The sequence below is a fragment of the Polypterus senegalus genome, chromosome 9, assembly GCF_016835505.1.
Source record: "Polypterus senegalus isolate Bchr_013 chromosome 9, ASM1683550v1, whole genome shotgun sequence".
In the NCBI taxonomy this organism is placed as follows: domain Eukaryota; kingdom Metazoa; phylum Chordata; class Cladistia; order Polypteriformes; family Polypteridae; genus Polypterus; species Polypterus senegalus.
In genome coordinates, this window is record NC_053162.1 from 5546289 (window position 1) to 5568745 (window position 22457).

The following is a 22457-nucleotide window of genomic DNA, read 5'->3' on the forward strand; positions in this document are numbered from 1 at the left end:
CTGAAATGAAGGGATTGTGTTCAAAAAATGCTTTAGTTGCCTCACATTTTTATGTAATATGTTCACCCCACTGAATTAAAGCTGAAAGTCTGCACTTCGACTGCATCTGAGTTGTTGCATTTAAAATTCATTGTGGTGATGTACAGAACCAAAATGAGAAAAAAGGTGTCTCTGTCCAGATATTTATGGACCTAACTGTATGCTCAGGCCGTGTAATATGGCAGTATGACTGCATCTGAAGTCCTGCTCAGCACATTCCATAAAGTGACCCAGGGACTCTAGAAGCCGTGTGAAGGGAAGCAGCCGAGCCCTGGGGTCCTTTCTAAGAGAATGAAACCATTTTAGTTCTGGGCAGAGGAGGCTGCATGGGAGCTCCACACAGGTCCTCACAATTGTCAAAGCAATTGATAGGGAGGATGTAGCAGAATTCTTCTAGTTAAAAACAGTGATGTGGAAAAGTATTTGCCCCCTTCCTGATTTCTTCTATTTTTCGCTTATTCACTACACTTTGATGTTTCTGACCTCAAAAATTATTGAGTTTAATATGAAAGATAAGCTGAGCAAACGCAATACACAGTTAATGAATGATCACCTGATTTACTGAAGGAAAATAGACCAAGAAATGCTTATATCACCTGTGTGAAAAAGTAATCGCCCCCTGAACTTAATACTTGGAGTGTAGCACAGTGGTAGTGCTACTGTAAGGAGACCAGGGTTAACTTCATGGAGTTTGCATGTTATCTCCGTTTCCTCGGGTTGTTCTATTTTCCTCCCAAAGTCCAAGGACATGCAGGTTAGGTAAGTTAATAATAATAATAATATTAATACATTTCATTTATATAGAGCCTTTCCCATACTCAAGGATTCATGACGCTGAATTGGCCCTAGTGTGTGTATTGTGTGTGTTCACGCTGCGACCGACTGGCATTCTGTCCAGGGTTTGTTTATGCCATGTGCCCTACACTTACAAAGATGGGCAAGCAGATTAGAAAATGACATGAATTAATAGCTGGCTGTGCCTCATTTAGCAGCAACAACTGAAGTCAAACACTTCCACTAACAGGAGATCAGTCTGCTGCATTGCTGTGGAGAACTTTTGGCCCTCCTTTCTCTACAGAACATTGGAGGGTTTCGACAAGAAACTTCTCATTTAAGGTCCCACCACAACATCTCAATGGCGTTCAAGTCAGGACACTCCAAAAGCTTCATTTTGTTTTTCTTCCCCTTAAGCTTCAGATTCTTTTCCTGCTCCATAACCCGACTTTGCTTGATCTTCATATCCACGGACAGATGACCGGACGTTCTCCTTTAGTGCTTTCTGACAGAGAGCTGAATTCAGACTGCTCTCAATTAGGGCAAGATGGCCAGACACTCGAGCAGCAAAGCCTCCCCACACTATCACACTACAACCACCATGTTGGGCTGTGGGTCTGATGTTCTCATTGTGGAAAGCTGTGTTAGCTTCACGCCAGATATGGTCTCTCTGAAGCCAGGTGTATATTCTGTAAGTGCTTAAAACTGGGTGGACACAGTTAGATGGCTCAGTGAGTCTCACCTTTGTAGACCAATCTAGTGTCTCGTGAAGGCCTCATCACAAATTCCTTCTTCATACTACAACTTACCTCAGCTGCCAATGGCATGGATGAAGCAAACCACCAGGTGCTCCTCATCATGCACAGATTACTCATCTACCAAGCAGTAGTTGTGGCAGCACAGGACTAATACACACACATGACTGCCTATAGCCCAAACCCCTCCACTAAAGATGTCATTATCATCTACTCTTCATCTGGCCCTGTCCCATCTGGACAACCTAGACCCTCATACTAGAATGCTTGTTCATCATTCAAGACCCTTCAAGGCCACATCATCCATTAGAAGCTTATAAGAAAACTGAGTCTGCTTAGCACTTCAATATGCAATTGCATCCTGGACCTTTGACAGTCCATATCAGAAAACACCATCACCTTGGTCACTGGCATCCCCCATGGTGGAGTACTCAGCCCACTTCTGTGCACTCTACTCATTCACAACTGTATAACTGCTCTAACACCGGTAACCAGTAGGTTGTGCTACCGGGCCCCAAGACCCAGACCCAAAAATATCCAACACAGTCCCAGGTTCAAGTTATGGAGTTTTAATCCAGCAAACACTTTTATACAATGAAGCACAGCCAAAACCAAACAAGCAATGAACTTCTTTCCTCTCCTTTCGCCTCCAGTTGAGTGTCGCCCACTGCTTGTTCATTCCCCTGGCACCTTCTATCTTGTCCTGAGGCCATGCCATCATCTAGCTTGGATGCCCATCTGTCCTTCAGGCTCTCACACAACATCGTTAAGATTAAAGACAACACATGGGTGGTAGGCCTCATCAGCAATGGGGATGTGTAAGCTTATACAATGGTGTCCAATGATTGGTGGACTAGTGTGGGTGCAAAAATGTGTCTCTTAATGAGGACAACGTGAAGGAGATGATAGTTGACTTGAGGAAAGTCCCAGCTGCCTACACACCACTGCACATGCAACTGGTCAAGGGCAGGAAATTCCTTGGTGTGCACCTGGCAGTTGACCTTACTTGGTCAGTTAACACCACTTCCATAGTCAAGAAGGGGCAAAAGGGTCTCCAAGCCCACCTCCGTCCATTCCCTCCATCGAGAGCAGATGCATCACCATCTGGTTTGGGAACTGCAGTGTCTCTGATCTCGATGTCCTGCAATGGATAATACTTGTTGTCTTTCAGCCAGGGTTCCCTTTTGTTCCTTCCATGTTTTAGGTCTGTTGTGTTCATTTTTGATTCTTTTATTTATGCTGATGTTATGTTTGTTGACTATCTGCATTAATTAGTCTTTGCTTTTGGTTGTGTCTGTGTTTGTAAGCTGCCTTGGTTATGTTTCATGTGTTTTGTGGGCGGTCCATCAAGGGGTGGGGCCACCTGTCAATCACCGGCAGGGGCCGCCCTCCCTCCACCCTGTACAGTGGTGTGCAGAAGTATTCACACCCCTAGAGAGAGCGAGAGGTTAGGAGCAGGCGCTGATACAGCACATTGCCTCGCCCACCACATGACAAACCAACTCAGGATCCCAGATTAGGACCCGAGTGCAGCCATGCAACGGGTGAAACCACAGCACCACACTAGCTCAGATGGAGTGGAACACTGTGAGGTTTTTTATGGAGGCTGGAGTGCCAATTCTGCCACCAACCCCCAAGTTTTTCTCTGCAGGTTGGAGGGCCTTAACGTCATACCCAGGGCTGTAGCAATTGCAGGTTGAGGGCCTTGCTCAAGGGCCCAAAAGAGCAGAGTCCCTTTTGGCATTTATGGGATATGAACTGGCAACCTTTCAATTGGTAGTGCAGATCCCTAGCCTCAGAGCCACCACTCCGCCCATACACTCCTAGAAAGTCGTCATAATTTTCTGCAAAAGATTTGTACACATTTATTGTGATTTAATGGTATACAGTAGACCCTCGTATTTTCTTTAGGGGTCTCTAGCTCCTTAGTTGGAATAAGTTCTTTTGTAATTGTGGCATTTTAAGTAATCTGAAACTATAGGGTGGTCCAGATCTAATTATGCAATTTTCATTACGCTATAACTCATTAAGTTTATCCCTCCATTATCCAACCTGCTAAATCATAACTACAGGGTCACGGGGGTCTGCTGGAGCCAATCCCAGCCAACACAGGGCACAAGGCAGGAAACAAACCCCAGGCAGGTTTCCAGCCCACCGCAGGGTGTGCACACGCACAATTTAGGATCGCCAATGCACCTAACCTGCATATCTTTGGACTGTGGGAGGAAACCCACGCAGCCACGGGGAAAACATGCAAACTCCACAAAGGGAGGACCCGAGAAGCGAACCTGGGTCTCCTAACTGCGAGGCAGCATCGCTACCCACTGCGCCACCCCTTATTAAGTTCATTACATAGAAAATCACCCAAAAAATCCTGGACCATCGATAAGTGTGCGAACTGACGACATTAAGAATCGTCTTTCGTGCCAAACTGGAATCGTCCCCACATAAATCAAAGTCATCCAGACGATCTGGATCTGCATAATTAGATCTGGACAACACTTTATTTAAATATAATATTAAAAGTAGACCTTTGTATTTTCTCTAGGGGTCTCTAGCTCCTTAGTTGGAATAAGTTCTTTTGTAATTGTGGCATTTTAAGTAACCTGAAACTATAGGGTGGTCCAGAAACCTCTCCCATAGTGATATGGTGGTAAGAAATTACATAAGAGAAAATGACTTAGCTTTCTTTAATGACGATTTACACGGCATTACAGGCGAAGGAAGCCATAGCAAGACTTTTATCAAGGTGGGATCTCGATGTATACAGTCTGCCATTTGTCATCGCTGCGCTGGAAGGATGACGTTATCACCCATCCGTCCGTCGGCTTCGAAGTGTTTGGCTGCTATCCAAGTCTTTTTACACTGTTTTCTCTACGTGCAGGCCCTTACTTACAGTGGTGTGAAAAACTATTTGCCCCCTTCCTGATTTCTTATTCTTTTGCATGTTTGTCACACAAAATGTTTCTGATCATCAAACACTTTTAACCATTAGTCAAATATAACACAAGTAAACACAAAATGCAGTTTTTAAATGATGTTTTATTATTTAGAGAGAAAAAAAATCCAAACCTACATGGCCCTGTGTGAAAAAGTAATTGCCCCCTTGTTAAAAATAACCTAACTGTGGTGTATCACACCTGAGTTCAATTTCCGTAGCCACCCCCAGGCCTGATTACTGCCACACCTGTTTCAATCAAGAAATCACTTCAATAGGAGCTGCCTGACACAGAGAAGTCGACCAAAAGCACCTCAAAAGCTAGACATCATGCCAAGATCCAAAGAAATTCAGGAACAAATGAGAACAGAAGTAATTGAGATCTATCACTCTGGTAAAGGTTATAAAGCCATTTCTAAAGCTTTGGGACTCCAGCGAACCACAGTGAGAGCCATTATCCACAAATGGCAAAAACATGGAACAGTGGTGAACCTTCCCAGGAGTGGCCGGCCGACCAAAATTACCCCAAGAGCGCAGAGACGACTCATCCGAGAGGTCACAAAAGACCCCAGGACAACGTCTAAAGAACTGCAGGCCTCACTTGCCTCAATTAAAGTCAGTGTTCACGACTCCACCATAAGAAAGAGACTGGGCAAAACGGCCTGCATGGCAGATTTCCAAGACGCAAACCACTGTTAAGCAAAAGAACATTAGGGCTCATCTCAATTTTGCTAAGAAACATCTCAATGATTGCCAAGACTTTTGGAAAAATACCTTGTGGACTGATGAGACAAAAGTTGAACTTTTTGGAAGGCAAATGTCCCGTTACATCTGGCGTAAAAGGAACACAGCATTTCAGAAAAAGAACATCATACCAACAGTAAAATATGGTGGTGGTAGTGTGATGGTCTGGGGTTGTTTTGCTGCTTCAGGACCTGGAAGGCTTGCTGTGATAGATGGAACCATGAATTCTACTGTCTACCAAAAAATCCTGAAGGAGAATGTCCGGCCATCTGTTCGTCAACTCAAGCTGAAGCGATCTTGGGTGCTGCAACAGGACAATGACCCAAAACACACCAGCAAATCCACCTCTGAATGGCTGAAGAAAAACAAAATGAAGACTTTGGAGTAGCCTAGTCAAAGTCCTGACCTGAATCCAATTGAGATGCTATGGCATGACCTTAAAAAGGCGGTTCATGCTAGAAAACCCTCAAATAAAGCTGAATTACAACAATTCTGAAAAGATGAGTGGGCCAAAATTCCTCCAGAGCGCTGTAAGAGACTCATTGCAAGTTATCGCAAACGCTTGATTACAGTTATTGCTGCTAAGGGTGGCCCAACCAGTTATTAGGTTCAGGGGGCAATTACTTTTTCACACAGGGCCATGTAGGTTTGGATTTTTTTTCCTAAATAATAAAACCATCATTTAAAACTGCATTTTGTGTTTACTTGTGTTATATTTGACTAATGGTTAAATGTGTTTGATGATCAGAAACATTTTGTGTGACAAACATGCAAAAGAATAAGAAATCAGGAAGGGGGCAAATAGTTTTTCACACCACTGTAGGTTTCAAACAAGGCAAGGAGAGGATTCAATTTCATCTCTAACATACAGAAATAGTACAAGGCCTATTTTCATAGTTGTACCTTCTCCCTTCAAATGCTTGCCTAGCACTTCTAAATGCTGAGAGCCCCTGTGTGCTAACTTTGGCCTGGCCTGTACATGTGAATGGATTTATAAAATAATTTTTGTACAGAGCACAGTGACCTTAAACTTATATTCTGATTACACCTCGCAAAGTTGCAGTTCAGAGTTCACAGATTTTTCCTTAGAACCTAATTAATAATTGTTAGCGGAAACCACAATTTTTTTATGGCTTTTTACATCGTAATACTGTACTATAGAGAGAACATAAAGGAACTATAGAGGAAAATGGGTCTTGGGATGGTGAAAGTAGCCAATCCGAGGGCATTATTCATTTCTCCTTGCTGTTGATTGGTTGCTGCCCTGTGCCGCATTTCCAGCAGATGCAGCCCAGCATTCCCGCATCATAACCGTTTACCACCTGTAGTTCTCTTGAGTGTTTCGCTGAGCGTTCTCGTGTTTTTCGGTTTGTTCTTCTTAAAGCCCTAAGATGGCATCCAAATGCCCTGCACCTTGTAAGGCTTCTGGCAATGGACCTAAGTGCCAGAAGAAGTTAAGACACTCCAGGAGAAGGCTGAACTACTGGATTTGCTCTGCTATCCGCAGTAGCGTGCCATTATGGCATCAACACTACATAAAGGAGAACGAGCCACCAATCAAGAGTACTGTATTAGTAGGTTTCTGTGCCAAAAAGGTAACGACTGTAAGAAATAAGAATATCGTCAGGATATTTTTTTTTTAGGTAATGTATTAAGCTGAGTTTGAAATGAAATCGCATGTTTTGTGGGCATATTTAGGGTTTAAACTATAAAAATAGGCAATTTTTTGACCACATCCAAAATTCGCGGTTTTTCACATGTCGCGGGTGCTTTAGGAGCATAACCCCCGTGAATTTCAGGGGTCGTCTGTACAGTAAGTCAGAAAGTACCGGGGATCAGCAAGACTGAAGTGAGGGAAGCAATGAAGAGGATGAAAATGGGAATAGCAGTTGGCCCACACGATATACCAGTGGAGGCATGGAGATGTTTAGGTGAGATGGCAGCAGAGTTAGAGTGAAATTATTATCGTATTTACTTGTGTATAAGTCGTTCAAAAATGTGACAACTCATTTCTTTTTTTTACATCTTCTTACCTCCTCCAATCTCACACCAATTTCTCAGATGCATCGACTTCTGTGCAGCAGTTCAGTTACCAATTGCTTTTCCCTCTTCAACGACTTTTAATTTAAAACCAGCTTCATATTTTCTTCTGATCGAACACTCCATCGTTGATAAGGGATGCTCTTATGATAAAGGTGTATGAGGGTGTGAGATATAAAAAAAACACAAAACATTGCAAATGTGGCTTCGGAATAGTTTGGGTATTACTATGTGGTCACCTGCGGTGGGTTGGCACCCTGCCCGTGATTGGTTCCTGCCTTGTGCCCTGTGTTGGCTGGGATTGGCTCCAGCAGACCCCCGTGACCCTGTGTTCGGATTCAGCGGGTTGGATAATGGACAGGTGGATGGATGTGTGGTCACGTAGGCACAATACATTGAAAAGAAAAGGCTGTGTGCCCCGCGGTTACTCTCTCAGGTGTGCGTTAGCATATCATATTCTCTTGGACAAATACCGTGAGGTTTTCCGCATTCGACTTATACGATCGACTATTACAAAATACTGGAAATTATACTGTAAAAGCAAGTCCCAACAAATCCGCGGGAGAACTTACCCCCGAGTATATACTGTAACTTTTTATTTTCTTCAATAAAACTTACAGACGCATCGCCTCACAGAGTAGTTCAGACAGTTTTTTGTCTCCACTGCTCAATCCAACAGAGCAGTTTTTCTAAACATAGGGCCATCTTAACATATGGGCACTGGATGGGGAGCCCATGATGTTTCTGATGCCCATGTATGTTTCTGGTTTGCTGTCAGAACAGGGGCCACAGCACACTACTTTACCAAGGGACCTACAGTTAGGTCCATAAATATTTGGACAGAGACACTTTTTTTCTCATTTTGGTTCTGTACATCACCACAATGAATTTGAAATGAAACAACTCCGATGCAGTTGAAGTGCAGACGTTCAGCTTTAATTCATTGGGGTGAACAAAACGATTACATAAAAATGTGTTTAAGTATTTTTTGAACACAATCCCTTCATTTCATGGCTCAAAAGTAATTGGACAATTGACTCAAAGGCTATTTCATGGTCAGGTGTGTTCAAGTCCGTCATTCTGTCTTATCGATTAAACAGATAAAAGGCCTGGAGTTGATTTGAGGTGTGGTGCTTGCATGTGGAAGATTTTGCTGTGAACAGACAACATGCGGTCAAAGGAGCTCTCCATGCAGGTGACAGAAGCCATCCTTAAGCTGCGAAAACAGAAAAACCCATCGGAGAAATTGCTACAATATTACGAGTGGCAAAATCTACAGTTTGGTACATCCTGAGAAAGAAAGCAAGCACTGGTGAACTCAGCAACGCAAAAAGACCTGGACGTCCACGGAAGACAACAGTGGTGGATGATCGCAGAATCATTTCCATGGTGAAGAGAAACCCCTTCACAACAGCCAGCCAAGTGAACAACACTCTCCAGGGCTTGGTCGGCGTATCGATATCCAAGTTTACCATAAAGAGAAGACTGCATGACAGTAAATACAGAGGGTGCACTGCAAGGTGCCAGCCACTCATAAGCCTCAAGAATAGAAAGGCTAGATTGGACTTTGCTAAAGAACATCTAAAAAGCCAGCACAGTTCTGGAAAAACATTCTTTGGACAGATGACACCAAGATCAACCTCTACCAGAATGATGAAGGCAAGAAAAAAGTATGGAGAAGGCGTGGAACAGCTCATTATCCAAAGCATAGCACATCATCTGTAAAACACGGTGGAGTCAGGCAGTGTGATGGCTTGGCGTGCATGGCTGCCAGTGGCACTGGGACACTAGTGTTTATTGATGATGTGACACAGGACAGAAGCAGCCGAATGAATTGTGAGGTGTTCAGAGACATACTGTCTGCTCCAATCCAGCTAAATGACGTCAAATTGATTGGGCGGCAGGCGCTTCATGATACAGATGGACAATGACCCAAAACAGACAGCCAAAGCAACCCAGGAGTTTATTAAAGCAAAGAAGTGGAAAATTCTTGAATGGCCAAGTCAGTCACCTGATCTTAACCCAACTGAGCAGGCATTTCACTTGTTGAAGACTAAACTTCAGACAGAAAGGCCCACAAACAAACAGCAACTGAAAGTAAAGGCCTGGCAGAGCATTAAAAAGGAGGAAACCCAGCATCTGGTGATGTCCAGGAGTTCAGGACTTCAGGCTGGCACTGCCAGCAAAGGGTTTTCAACCAAGTATTAGAAATGAACATTTTATTTCCAGTGAGCCCCTGAAATGAAGGGATTGTGTTAGAAAATGCTTGAGTTGCCTCACATTTTTATGTAATCGTTTTGTTCAACCCACTGAATTAAAACTGAAAGTCTGTACTTCAACTGCATCGGAGTTCTTTCATTTAAAATTCATTGTGGTGATGTACAGAACCAAAATGAGAAAAAAGTTGTCTCTGTCCAAATATTTATGGACCTAACTGTATAATGCTGTTAAGATGGCCTGTCTTTTTTCTACTGATGCTGTCCCAGTTCACTCCTAAACCTGTGACCCCTGATTGTTGTTTAATGCTAAGACATTCTCATTAATGCAAGTTAAAAATAATTCAACGAGCGTATTATGAGACTCAGATTACGCCACTCCCTGGGTGCCTTGTCTGTTGTCTCAGTGTGTGCTCCGACTGCAGTGAGTGATGTCTCGGTGATTGAGACATTTTATTCTCAGCTTCACTCGGTGGTTGATGGGTGCCCACGAGGTGACACTCCTCTGGTCATGGGTGACTTCAATACAACCACTGGCACTGACAGGGCTGGCTATGAGGATTGTCTCGGTCCCCATGGGTCTGGTGACCGTGGCGAAAGTGGCTCCATGTTTCTTGACTTTGCAAAAGGACAGGGGCTGCGAATCGCTGGATCCTGGTTCCAGCGCCATGAACCGCATCGTTGGACTTGGTACTCCAATACTGGTGGTGCGGTGAAGGAGATCGATCACATCCTCGTGGGCACATGCTGGAGGCTCTTGCAAAACTGCAGGGTCTACAGAAGTGCAGAATTTGTGAATTCCGACCACAGACTTGTTGTTGCTACTCTGATGATCCAGCTTAGGTCCAGTAGGTTACCACCTACTAGGAAAATGAGCCTGGACTTGCCCAGACTCCAAGTCCAGGCTGTTTCTAATGAGTTTGCATGCAGTTTGTGTGAGGAACTTGCAGATTTGGGTGCGGCTGCTTATCCTAATGCAGTGGTTCTCAACATGTGGGGTGGGCCCCCTTGGGGGGCGCGAAGTAACAAAAAGGGGGGCGCGAAGATGTGAAAAAAAGAAAACAAGATTCAAAAATATGAAAAATACATCTATTGAAACCAAAACAAATTAACTTAAACTACATTCTGATACTAGAAAAATAAATATAGAGTTAGATAAATGTCGATAAAAGTTAAGTAGGCATAATAAAATATGCATCTACATTTCAACAAAATTTTAGGGGGGGTGCAATTAAAACTGTTATGAAAACTCGTGTCGCAAATACTTAAAGGTTGAGAAACGCTGTCCTAATGTGATGTGGGAGACCTTCTGTGATAAGACCCTGAAGGTTGCTGAGGGATGTCTTGGTATTACCGATGTTCCCAGAAGGAGGTGTTTCATCTCACAGGGCTCCCTGGATATCATCGAGAGGAGTTGCGGCGCACGGCTCAATGGCAACTCAGGTCTGCACCGGGAACTGAGAAGAATGGCTGCGAGGGCTCGGAGGTCAGATAAGGAGGCGTTTGTTAGAGGAATCTGTGAGCAAGTGACACGCCATCTGTGGTCTAGCGACCCACGTCCTGCTTACAGAGGAATCAAAGCATTACGCACATCTAAATCTGTTCCTCGGAGAGTCGCAGTCAGGACAGCTGATGTAACGGTCCTTACGGATGACACTGCAGTTGTGACCCGCTGGGCTGGCTACTTTGAGCAGTTGTTCAAAGCTGATCCTCTGGCTAGGATGTTGGATATTACAGGGGCCATGGTTCTTGAGGATGATCCTCCAGTTAGCTGTGAACCACCCAATCTCATTGAGATGGCACAGGTGGTGAACCAGCCAAGGCTGTCCTCCTGGCATTGCAAGCAATCTTTGCTTCCATTTGAGAGACTGGCATCATCCCAACTAACTGGAAAACGGGACTTGTCGTCCCTATCTGGAAAGGGAAGTGTGATCGCCTGGATTGCAGTAACTACAGGGGGATAACGCTGCTCTTGGTGTTGGGTAAGGTCCTCACTAGGGTCGTCCTGAATAGGATCTGTGATCACTTGCTCACCTACCAGCGACCGGAACAGTCTGGTATTATGCCTAAGAAGTCTACCATCAGCCACATCTTGGTACTGAGGGTTCTGATGGAGCGCAAACGCAAATATCGGAAGAGTTTCTTTGTAGCCTTGATCGAGTTGCCCTGTGGAACATCCTGAGGATTTGCGAGATCCCCTCGAGGTTGATGGATATCATGGCTGGCCTGTACACTAGGACTATGAGTGCTGTGCAGAGTGGAGGCAGGACATCTGTGTTTTTCCCAGTTGATTCTGGCGTTCGTCAGGGTGGTGTGTTCTGCTCCTACTCTGTTCAATGCTTGTATGGACTTGGTGTTGGGCAGGGTCATGGCGTACAGCGGCTTGGGGGCATCTGTGGTGAAGAAAGATTCACAGATCTTGTCTTTGCTGACGATGTTGTGATCTTCGCTGAGTCAATGGAGGCTCTGATCAGGGCGCTTGAGAGACTGAGCAAGGAGTCTGAGGGTCTGGGCTTGTGAGGGTCCTGATAAAAACCAAAGAGCCAGGCCTTTAATGACCTCATGGGCACAGCCATCAGCAGTGTGTCTGTTTGCGGAGAGAGTGTCAACCTCATCGAGAGGTTTGATTACCTCAGCGGTGACATTCATGTGACTCTGGTGACTCTTCCTGTGAAGTCAGTAGACAGATTGGGAGAGCATGGGGGGGTCATAAGGTCGCTGGAAAGGGGTGTGTGGCATTCCTGATATCTCAGCAAAAGGACGAAGGTCCAAGTCTTTAGAGTCCTGGTGCTTCCTGTCTAGCTATTGGTTGTGAGACATGGACGCTATCCAGTGACCTGAGATGAAGACTGGACTCCTTTGCTACTGTGTGTCTCCGGAAAATCCTTGGGTACCGTTGGTTTGACTTTGTGTTGCTCATGGAGTCCCGAATGAGGCACATGACCTGCATTGTGAGGGAGTGTCAGTTACGGCACTGCGGCCATGTAGTGTGTTTCCCCGAGGGTGATCCAGCTTGTAAGATCATCATTGTTGGGGACCCGAGTGGCTGGACCAGGCTAAGGGGTCGCCCACGTAACACCTGGCTGTGGCAGATGAGGGTCATTTCCAGAGGGTGGGACTGGACCGTGTGTCTGCCTGGGGGGTTGCCATCCTGGATCTCAAGATGATTCATCATTTAGTGGGTGCGGCAACGCTCTGTACCAGTGCATGCTCCCCAACTTGACTTGACTTGACTTGCTAAGACATTCTCATTAATGCAAGTGAAAAATAATCGTCAATAATTTTGTTTTTTTCTTTTATCATTTAATGATTTAAAATCTCCACAGTGTCACCAAATCCTCTACAGTGTCACCCATGCATATTTAGCTACTGCCTCCAACAAGCGATGTCTCCACCTCAAATGGCTGCTAGTCTGACACATACAGTGGGTACGGAAAGTATTCAGATCCCCTTCAATTTTTCACTCTTTGTTATATTGCAGCCATTTGCTAAAATCATTTAAATTAATTTTTCCCTCATTAATGTACACACAGCACCCCATATTGACAGACAAAAAAAGAATTTTTGAAATTGTTGCAGATTTATTAAAAAAGAAAAACTGAAATCTCACATGGTCCTAAGTATTCAGACCCTTTGCTCAGTATTTAGTAGAAACCCCCTTTTGAGCTAATACAGCCATGAGTCTTCTTGGGAAAGATGCAACAAGTTTTTCACACCTGGATCCTCTGCCATTCCTCCTTGCAGATCCTCTCCAGTTCTGTCAGGTTGGATGGTAAACGTTGGTGGACAGCCATTTTTAGGTCTCTCCAGAGATGCTCAATTGGGTTTAAGTCAGGGCTCTGGCTGGGCCATTCAAGAACAGTCACAGAGTTGTTGTGAAGCCACTCCTTCGTTATTTGAGCTGTGTGCTTAGGGTCATTGTCTTGTTGGAAGGGAAACCTTCGGTCCAGTCTGAGGTCCTGAGGTCTATCTTGGAGTTTGCTAAAAGACACCTGAAGGACTCTGAGATGGTGAGAAATAAGATTCTCTGGTCTGATGAGACCAAGATAGAACTTTTTGGCCTTAATTCTAAGAGCTATGTGTGGAGACAACCAGGCACTGCTCATCACTTGTCCAATACAGCCCCCACAGTGAAGCATGGCGGTGGCAGCATCATGCTGTGGGGGTGTTTTTCAGCTGCAGGGACAGGACGACTGGTTGCAATCGAGGGAAAGATGAATGCGGCCAAGTACAGGAATATCCTGGACAAAAACCTTCTCCAGAGTGCTAAGAACCTTAGACTGGGCCGAAGGTTTACCTTCCAACAAGACAATGAACCTAAGCACACAGCTAAAATAACAAAGGAGTGGCTTCACAACAACTCTGTGACTGTTCTTGAATGGCCCAGCCAGAGCCCTGACTTAAACCCAATTGAGCATCTCTGGAGAGACCTAAAAATGGCTGTCCACCAACGTTTACCATCCAACCTGACAGAACTGGAGAGGATCTGCAAGGAGGAATGGCAGAGGATCCCCAAATCCAGGTGTGAAAAACTTGTTGCATCTTTCCCAAGAAGACTCCTGGCTGTATTAGCTCAAAAATGTGCTTCTACTAAATACTGAGCAAAGGGTCTGAATACTTAGGACCATGTGATATTTCAGTTTTACTTTTTTAATAAATCTGCAACAATTTCAAAAATTCTTTTTTTTGTCTGTCAATATGGGGGGCTGTGTGTACATTAATGAGGGAAACAATTAATTGAAATGATTTTAGCAAATTTCTGCAATATAACAAAGAGTGAAAAATTGATGGGGGTCTGAATACTTTCCGTACCCACTGTACAAAAATGAAGTAAATATAAGTTAATATCCATACCACCTTTACAGCAAGTTTTGATACATCTATAAAGGTGGAAAAAAAAGACCCCAGTTAGTTTAAACTGTTATCTGTTACTCATTCATTGCTGGCTCCTGCTTACAGCTGTGGGTGCCAAGAAGGAAGGATGAGAATCCTGGCCAGGAAAAAAGGAGGGATTCATACCCGTCCATGAGGGCATAATGGATGGCCTGGATGAAGGGGCTTACCGGGAGCGGTTCACTCCTCCACACAACAGGTGGCAGTGTTCCTCAAGGCTGGACCAGATTATGACTGCTGGGGAGGACTGCCCTGGTTTCCACATGACCCACCAATGCTATGGATGACCTGGTCAGGTGACAGGAAGCAGTTCGTGCATCTACTTTAAAAGAAAGCCTGCTGCCTCACTTTAATGGAGTCCGAGTTGAGAGACAGTGGGCAACTCTCTTTTTAGAGGAGGAAGGAGGAATTGTGATTGGTGTTGTTTTTCTGGTATTTATATGTAGAAGGCAGTTTGTTGAATAGAAATCCTTTATTTGAACCTGGAACTGTGCTGGGTGTTTCTCTGACTGTGGTGCCCCCAGCGGTTACACAGCATTAAGCTCAGTACCATTTATTTATTTTTTACTACATTCTATACATTTCTCTGTTTCACTTTTTAATTTAGCAGTTTCCCGGTAAACACTCAAAGTAATTTTACAGAATTTTATTGGCTTTGAAAATGTCTGCTAAATAAACATTAAACTGAGGATTAAACACAATTGGTGTAGTCGGCAGGATCACCTGCCTGTCTGCTTGGCAGGGACCTGTAAAGTATAAGATTAATTGTGATTACTAAGAGACGTCTTGGACCCCAAAACCTCAGATTAGCCATGCAAGGAGCAGTCCTGGAATATCTTGTATGACCACAGAATTTCTGCGTTCATTTTTATTGACGGCTCTTGGTATCGCACATGTCCTTCCATGGGCTGGAAAACAGCCTGGGAGTAGAGCAGCGGTAATAATTTGCACAAGAGGACACCAAGTAAAGAAGCAGAATAATTATTGTATTACTTATATTTTATATAAAAGACTAATGAACAAAAATTCAAAATGTCCAGCTGATCAGCAGCTCTAGTCAGGGTATGCCAGACTAAAGTCACGAGTCTTCAGCCCGAGACTGAAGGGGCATCTCTTATGCTAGCAGGCAGACTATTCCTCAGCTTTGGAGTCTTGTAACTTAAAGTTTAATCTTTCGCTGTTATTTAGCTAATCTTTGGAATCTTAAGTAGGCTGGCATCTTGAGACTTTAATGCACAGTCTGGCCTGTATGTGAGTTTGGATAGGTAAGTAAGGCCTACACCACTTAACCCTCAGCCTCATTTATGTCAATTTTCTTCTGCGTTGGTTTTTAGTGGCCATAACTTCATCATCCTTCATTCAATATTCATGTTCTACCTCTCATAATAAAGGTCAGACATTTCTCTTTTAGAATTATTACACCTGGAGAATAAGATATGCTGTACACGTATGTTGCAGCAGAATACAGTGCTAAATTCAGTAAGATTTTTAACAAAAAAATTGCAAATAAGTTTGCGCTATTGTTTAGTCCCACCGGTGGGTCCAAAAAAATTGGGGCTGAGTTTAAAGGGTTAAAGCTTCATACAGTAGAAGGAGGATTTTGAAATTAGCCCAAAACTTAACTGGAAACCAGTGTGTCAATAATGTGGTCTTGACAGAGGATTAAACCCCAGTGTCCTACATGACAGTCAGAGATGTTTAGCATAGTCCTAACTAGGACAAGACTATGAGATTTAAATTCCTATTTTTGCCTTTAAGTGTAGACATTTGTTAGATGTTACAGGTGCTTGTTATGTTTAGGAATATTCGTTCCATCCATCCATCCCTCCATTCGTCTTCCTAACCCTCTTTTGCAAGGCAAGGTCATGGGGCAGTGTAGATGCCGCATGAGCTGGACGAGTATCCTGGCCAGTAGAGGGGATGGTTTCTTACCCGGATGGGAGTCTCCTAATAGACAGATAAGCATCCTGGCTGGGGAGAAAGAAGGGATCAGACCCGGAAGGAAGGACCAAAAGGGATGAATGTACAGCCCACTGAGAGAGAGAGAGAGAGAGAGAGAGAGAGAGAGAGAGAGACAGAGATGTCGCTGGAGGCTTTTTATTCCCCCAGCACGCTAGATGGCAGCAGCCCTGAATGTCGGTGCCCAGTAGGAAATCTGCAAGGCATGCCGGGAGATGTAGTCCAGAAGAGCAGACCTGCTGGAGTCACTGGGGGCCACGAGAAGGCACTGTAGAGAGACAAGCTCCCTGTTATAATGGACTTCCATGTGACCCGGAAGTGCATTTTATCGGGCAGTCGCCTTGGCATTGGAAGTACTCCCGGGTCTGTAATAAAAGGGACCTCACTCCATTATCCCAGCGAGTTAGAACTGGGAGGTAGAGAGGCAACAGTTGACTGGAGGAGGGCAGAGTGGTGGTGAGAGAATTATTGCGAGGAGAGACAAGCCTGTGTGTTGTGCATATTGTAATGTATTTGAGGTATTCAGGTTAATAAACCAACCTTTATTTGAACACAAGACTGTGCTTGTGTGTTCATGCTGGGGTTTGGGCCGTTGATGCCCTGGTTTCCATCACAGCAGCTTCTGTTGGTCCCAGCAAGCATCAGGTGAGAGGCTGGACTATCTGGGCAGGGCGCCACCCCAACTCCAAGCACCAAAACACACGCACACACACGGGCCAGTTTCAAATGCCAATTCACCTGACTGGCATGTCCTTAGACTGTGGGAGAATGTGATGAAGCTCACTGGGGTCCATGATGGTGCCAGAATTTTTAAATAAACACAGTGAGGCTGAGGCTCCATGGGTGTGGTTGTGTGCGTTAGCTTAGGCGTTTAGCACCAGAGTGATTTGTCTATTCACGTCTAGTCACGTCCGCATGTTGTACAATACAATACAATTTATTTTTGTATAGCCCAAAATCACACAGGACTGTCATTGTTGAGGATCCGAGTGGCTGGACCAGGCCAAGGGGTTGCCCACGTAACACCTGGCTGCGGCAGATAGAGGGTCATTTCTGGAAGGTGGGACTGGACCGCGTGTCTGCCTGGGGGATTGCAAACTGGGATCCCGAGTTGTTTCGTCGTGTAGTGGGTGTGGCAACGTGCTGTACCAGTGCATTCTCCCCAACTTGACTTGACAACAGTCTTAGCATCGAGGCCCTTACAGTACACTCCGTTCCCCAGCCACACTTGCCATCTCATACTGAGGCATCCTAAGGTGTCCCCGGGCCATTTGGGACCTATAATCCTCCCAGTGGACCCAGGGTCATCCCTAAGGTCTTCTCACAGCTGGTTGAGCCCGCAAAACCTTCATAGGGAGGTGATGAAGAAGCGTTTATAACTTAATACATTACACTTCTACTGTCATTTTCCAAGTACATTCACGAGTACATTTGGTTTTATTGATGTGACTTATGTGACCGATTGGTTTCCCCTAAATTTTCTTTCTTTTTTTCACTGCAGACCCCACCATCATTCAAAGATACGATGCTTCTCTCCAGGAGATGTTCTTCCAAATGTGTGAGCGGGAGCTGGTCAAGATCAACCTCTTCTATGCAGGTAAGTGGAATCAAGTCCATGACCAAGCAGTCAAGTTATTCTAAGTTGTTTATGATGTCATTTAGTCCACTCTGTTCTTATACGGAGAGTTGATTTGTTCCTTCTCTAGCTGATGTAAAAACTCCAAAGAACAAAAGCTTTGACTTTCATTTTGCAGAGCTCAGCCCAACACAACACAGGTCTGGTCAGGTCCAGTCAGGTTGGGGTGCAGCACTGGTATAGCATGTTGATGCGCCCACCATGTGATGAAACAGCTTAGGATCCCGGTTGGTAACCTCCTAGACAGACACGTGGTCCAGCCCCACCCTCTGGAAATGTCCCTCTATCTGCTGTAGCTAGGTGTTACATGGGTGTCCTGTTGGCCTGGTCCACCCACTCGGGTCCTTGACAATGAGGGTCCAGTGAGCTGATCACCCTCAGGTACTCGAGCCACATGGCCGTAGTGCTGTAACTGATGCTCCCTCACAATGCAGGTCATGTGCCTCATTCGTGACTCAATGAGCAACACAAAGTCAATCCAGCGGTGCCCAAGGGTTCTTTGAAGAGACACCAAAGGAGTCCAGTCTTTGTCTCAGATCTCTGGATAGCGTCCATGACTCGCAAGCAGGAAGCACCAGGACTCTAAAGACTTGGACCTTCTTCCTATTACATAGATATCGGGAACACCACACACCTCATGACCCCACATACTCTCCCAATCTGTCTACTGACTTCATAGGAAGAGTCACCAGAGACATGAATGTCACTGCCGAGGTCAGTAAGCCTCTCAATGAGGTTGAACCAAGATCCAGACACATCAGCACTGTGCGTTCAATGGCTACTTCACAGTTGTAGGGGTCCGAGTTCAAGTGCCAGGCCATTCACCATCTTCTACAACTTTGTGATGGGCAGTGTGGTGTGCTGGGCCACTAACATCACTTCAAGAGAGGCCCATCAAAGAGGAGATGGGGTAGGCAGAGATCTTTGTTTTGTGGTGTAAAAAGAATTGTCTGCATCTTAACTTTAGCAGACCAAGGAACTGTTTTTTAATTTTCACTGCAGCAAAGAGACTTCATGTCTGGTCAGTATAGCAGGAGAGGATGCAGAGGTGGTCCACTCCTACAAATACTTGGGGGTCCACAGGTGGGACTGGTCTCACAATACAAAGGAACTATGGAGGAAAGGGCAGAGCAGGCTCTTCTTCCTTATAAGACTTCATTACTTTTATGTGGGAAGTGATGTCCTTCATATCTTCTGCAGCTCTGTGATGGCCAGCGTGGCGTGCTGGGCCGGTAAGATCATTTCAAGAGAGGCCCATCAAATCAAATTCCATATCTTCCTGTCCTCTGCATCTTGTTCTGTTACACCCATGACTTGCATGTCTTGTCTCACCACATCCATAAACCTTCTCTTAGGCCTTCCACTTTTCTTTTTACCTGCCAGCTCCATCCTTAGCATCCTTTTCCCAACATACCCAGCATGTCTCCTCTGCACATTTCCAAACCAACGCAATCTCACCTCTCTGACTTTGTCTTCCAACTGCCCAACTTGAGCTGACCCTCTAATGTCCTCATTTCTAATCCTGTCCATCCTCATCACACCCAATGCAAATCTTAGCATCTTTAACTCTGCTACCTCCAACTCTGTCTCCTGCTTTCTGGTCAGTGCCACCGTCTCCAACTCATATAACAAAGCTGGTCTCACTACTATCCTGTAGACCTTTCCTTTCACTCTTGCTGGTAGCCGTTTGCCACAAACCACTCATAAAAAATAAGGCTCCTGTGGTGGGAAAGCACCTTATGGTTCTGTGTGTGAAGAAATACATCCTAATGTTTGTTTGAAATTTACCTAGTCTTCAACTGTGTTCTTGATGAACTCATTTTAATGTCACCATCTTGTTCCACTGGACTAATTCCCCTCATAATTTGAAACACTTCAGTCAGTTCTTCTCTTTATCTCTGTAAAGGTTCAGCTCTTTTAATCTTTCCTCATGACTTACTCCTGTAGCCCTGACTCAGCCCAATTGCTCTTCTCTGGACTTTCTCTTGTGCTGTTATGTCCTTTTTTGTAGTCTGGAGATCAAACTGCACACAGTACTCCAGATGAGGCCTCACCAGTGTGTTATAAAGACCTGAGCAACAACACCATTTATTTTTATAGCACATTTTCATACAACTGTGGTGGGCTGGCACCTTGCCCAGGGTTTGTTTCCTGCCTTGCACCCTATGTTGGCTGGGATTGGCTGCAGCAGACCCCTGTGACCCTGTAATTAGGATATAGCAGGATGGATAATGGATGGATGAATTTTCATACAAATAATGTAGCTCAAAGTTCTTTACATGATGAAGAAAGAGAAAAAAAGGCAAAGTAAGAATTAAAATCAGAGAACATTAATTAACATAGGATAAAAGTAAGGTCTGATGGCCAGGGAGGACAGAAAAAACAAAAAAACTCCAGACGGCTGGAGAGAAAAAATTAAAATCTACAGGGAGTCCGAGGCCACAAGACCACCCAGCCTCCTCTGGACATTCTACCTAACATAAATGGCCTCAATCATTGTATTCAGGGTTCTCATGGAAGGACTTGATGATGACGGTCACGTGGACTTCTGGCCTTTAATCCATCAATGTAGGGACATCATGGTGCTTTGATTAGGTGGTGGTGGCAGGCTATTCCAGATTTTAGGTGCATAACAGCAGAAGGCCGCCTGCCTCACCATTTCTTTTAAGTTTAGCTCTTGGAATTCTAAGCAGACACTCATTTGAAGATCTAAGGTGTGGCAGTAGGGGGCGCTAGTGCTCCCTCGAACCCTCAGGTACAACTCCAGACACCGGGTAAAAGTCCAATACTTTTTATTTTTTTCCCACAGTGCACCAAGCACCATCCACACTACTCATATATTAAACTATGTAATTCACAATCCCAATAACCACAATAATCACTCCTCCTCGCCCAGACACTTTGCTCCTCTCCCACCCAGCACAGCTCAGTGTCTGGACTGAGGCACCAACCTTTTATAGCCCCAGCAGTCCACAGTTCCTTATTCCTTCCGGGTTAGGGCAATCAGTCTTTTACTTCACCCCGGGAGCACGCCATTCCTTCCCGTCACGCGACCGTGACGTACTCCCGGGTCATAAGGCACAACAGAGCCCACAAGTCCCCCCACAGCGACTCCTGGTGGTCCCCAAGGTATCCAGCAGGGCTGTGTATAAACACTACAGTCCATAAGGCCCTGCTGGACCTCGGGGCACGATCCTGCTGTCGAAAGAGCTCCTCCTGGCGGCCTGGGGGTGAGGACCGGCATGGGAAGCCGGCAGTCCTCCATAAAGGTTACAATTTGGAATATAAGATGTCAGACACTCCAATACATAAGATGGAGTGAGATTATTTAAGGCTTATTATTATTTAAGGATTATTTAAGCAGAACCTCCTGTGACTTGTACTCCATACATCAAGGCGCTATATAACATAATATTTTTTTTTTTTTTTTTTTTTTTTTTTATTAATTTTATTATAATCAATACATAGTAATCAAGTTTTTACAAAAAAAGAATTATGCTAAGAACAGATCGATCCCCACCCTTGAGAGAGAGAGCAAGCCAAATGGTGTAAAATTTAAGGCTTGTAAAAAATACCTAAATCAACAAATTCTCTGTGCTTTATAAACTCATTTCAAAATATTACTGATTAGATCCTGCCATGTTTTGAAAAAAGTCTGCACAGATCCTCTAACTGAGTATTTGATTTTTTCCAATTTTAAATAATATAACACATCAGTTTCCCACTGACTTAAAGAGGAGAGTTTGGGTTCTTCCAGTTTATCAGAATAAGTCTGCGTGCCAACAGTGTAGTGAATGCAATCACAATTTGTTTGTCTTTCTCCACCTTAAGACCCTCTGGAAGAACCCCAAACACAGCTGTTAATGGGTTAGGAGGGATTGTGAGTCCAAGACTGTCTGAGAGGTAATTAAAATTTTTGTCCAGAATAATGTTAATTTGGAGCAGGCCCAGAACATGTGACCCAGTGAGGCTGGGGCTTGGTTGCAACGTCGCAGGTTGGATCATGCCCTGGAAACATTTTGAGAGTTTTAGTCGAGACAGATGTGCTCGATATATAATTTTGAGTTGTATAATTGTATGCTTTGCGCATATGGAGCTTGAGTGAATTCTCTGCATTGCTACTTTCCACTCCTTTTCTGATATATTAATTGAGAGGTCATTTTCCCAGTGTCCTCTTGGATCTTTGAAAGGAAGGGATTGTAAAAGGATTTTATATATTGTAGAGATGGAGTCTAACTCCTTGAAATTGAGCAATACTTTTTCCAGCGTGGATGAGGGTGCAAGATGAGGAAAATCTGGAAGGTTCTGTTTAACAAAGTTCCTGATTTGAAGATAGTGAAAGAAATTTGTAGCTGGAATGTTAAATTTGGACTGTAATTGTTCATAGGATGCAAAGACGTTGTCTATATAAAGATCTCTAACAAGTTAAGTCCAAATTTTTCCAGATATTAAAACTGCATATG

At 44.4% G+C, this 22457-nt stretch overlaps 1 pseudogene; it reads left to right on the top strand.

The window, feature by feature from the left end:
- Positions 1–22457, top strand: part of LOC120535281 — a 149228-nt pseudogene that overhangs the window by 34584 nt on the left and 92187 nt on the right.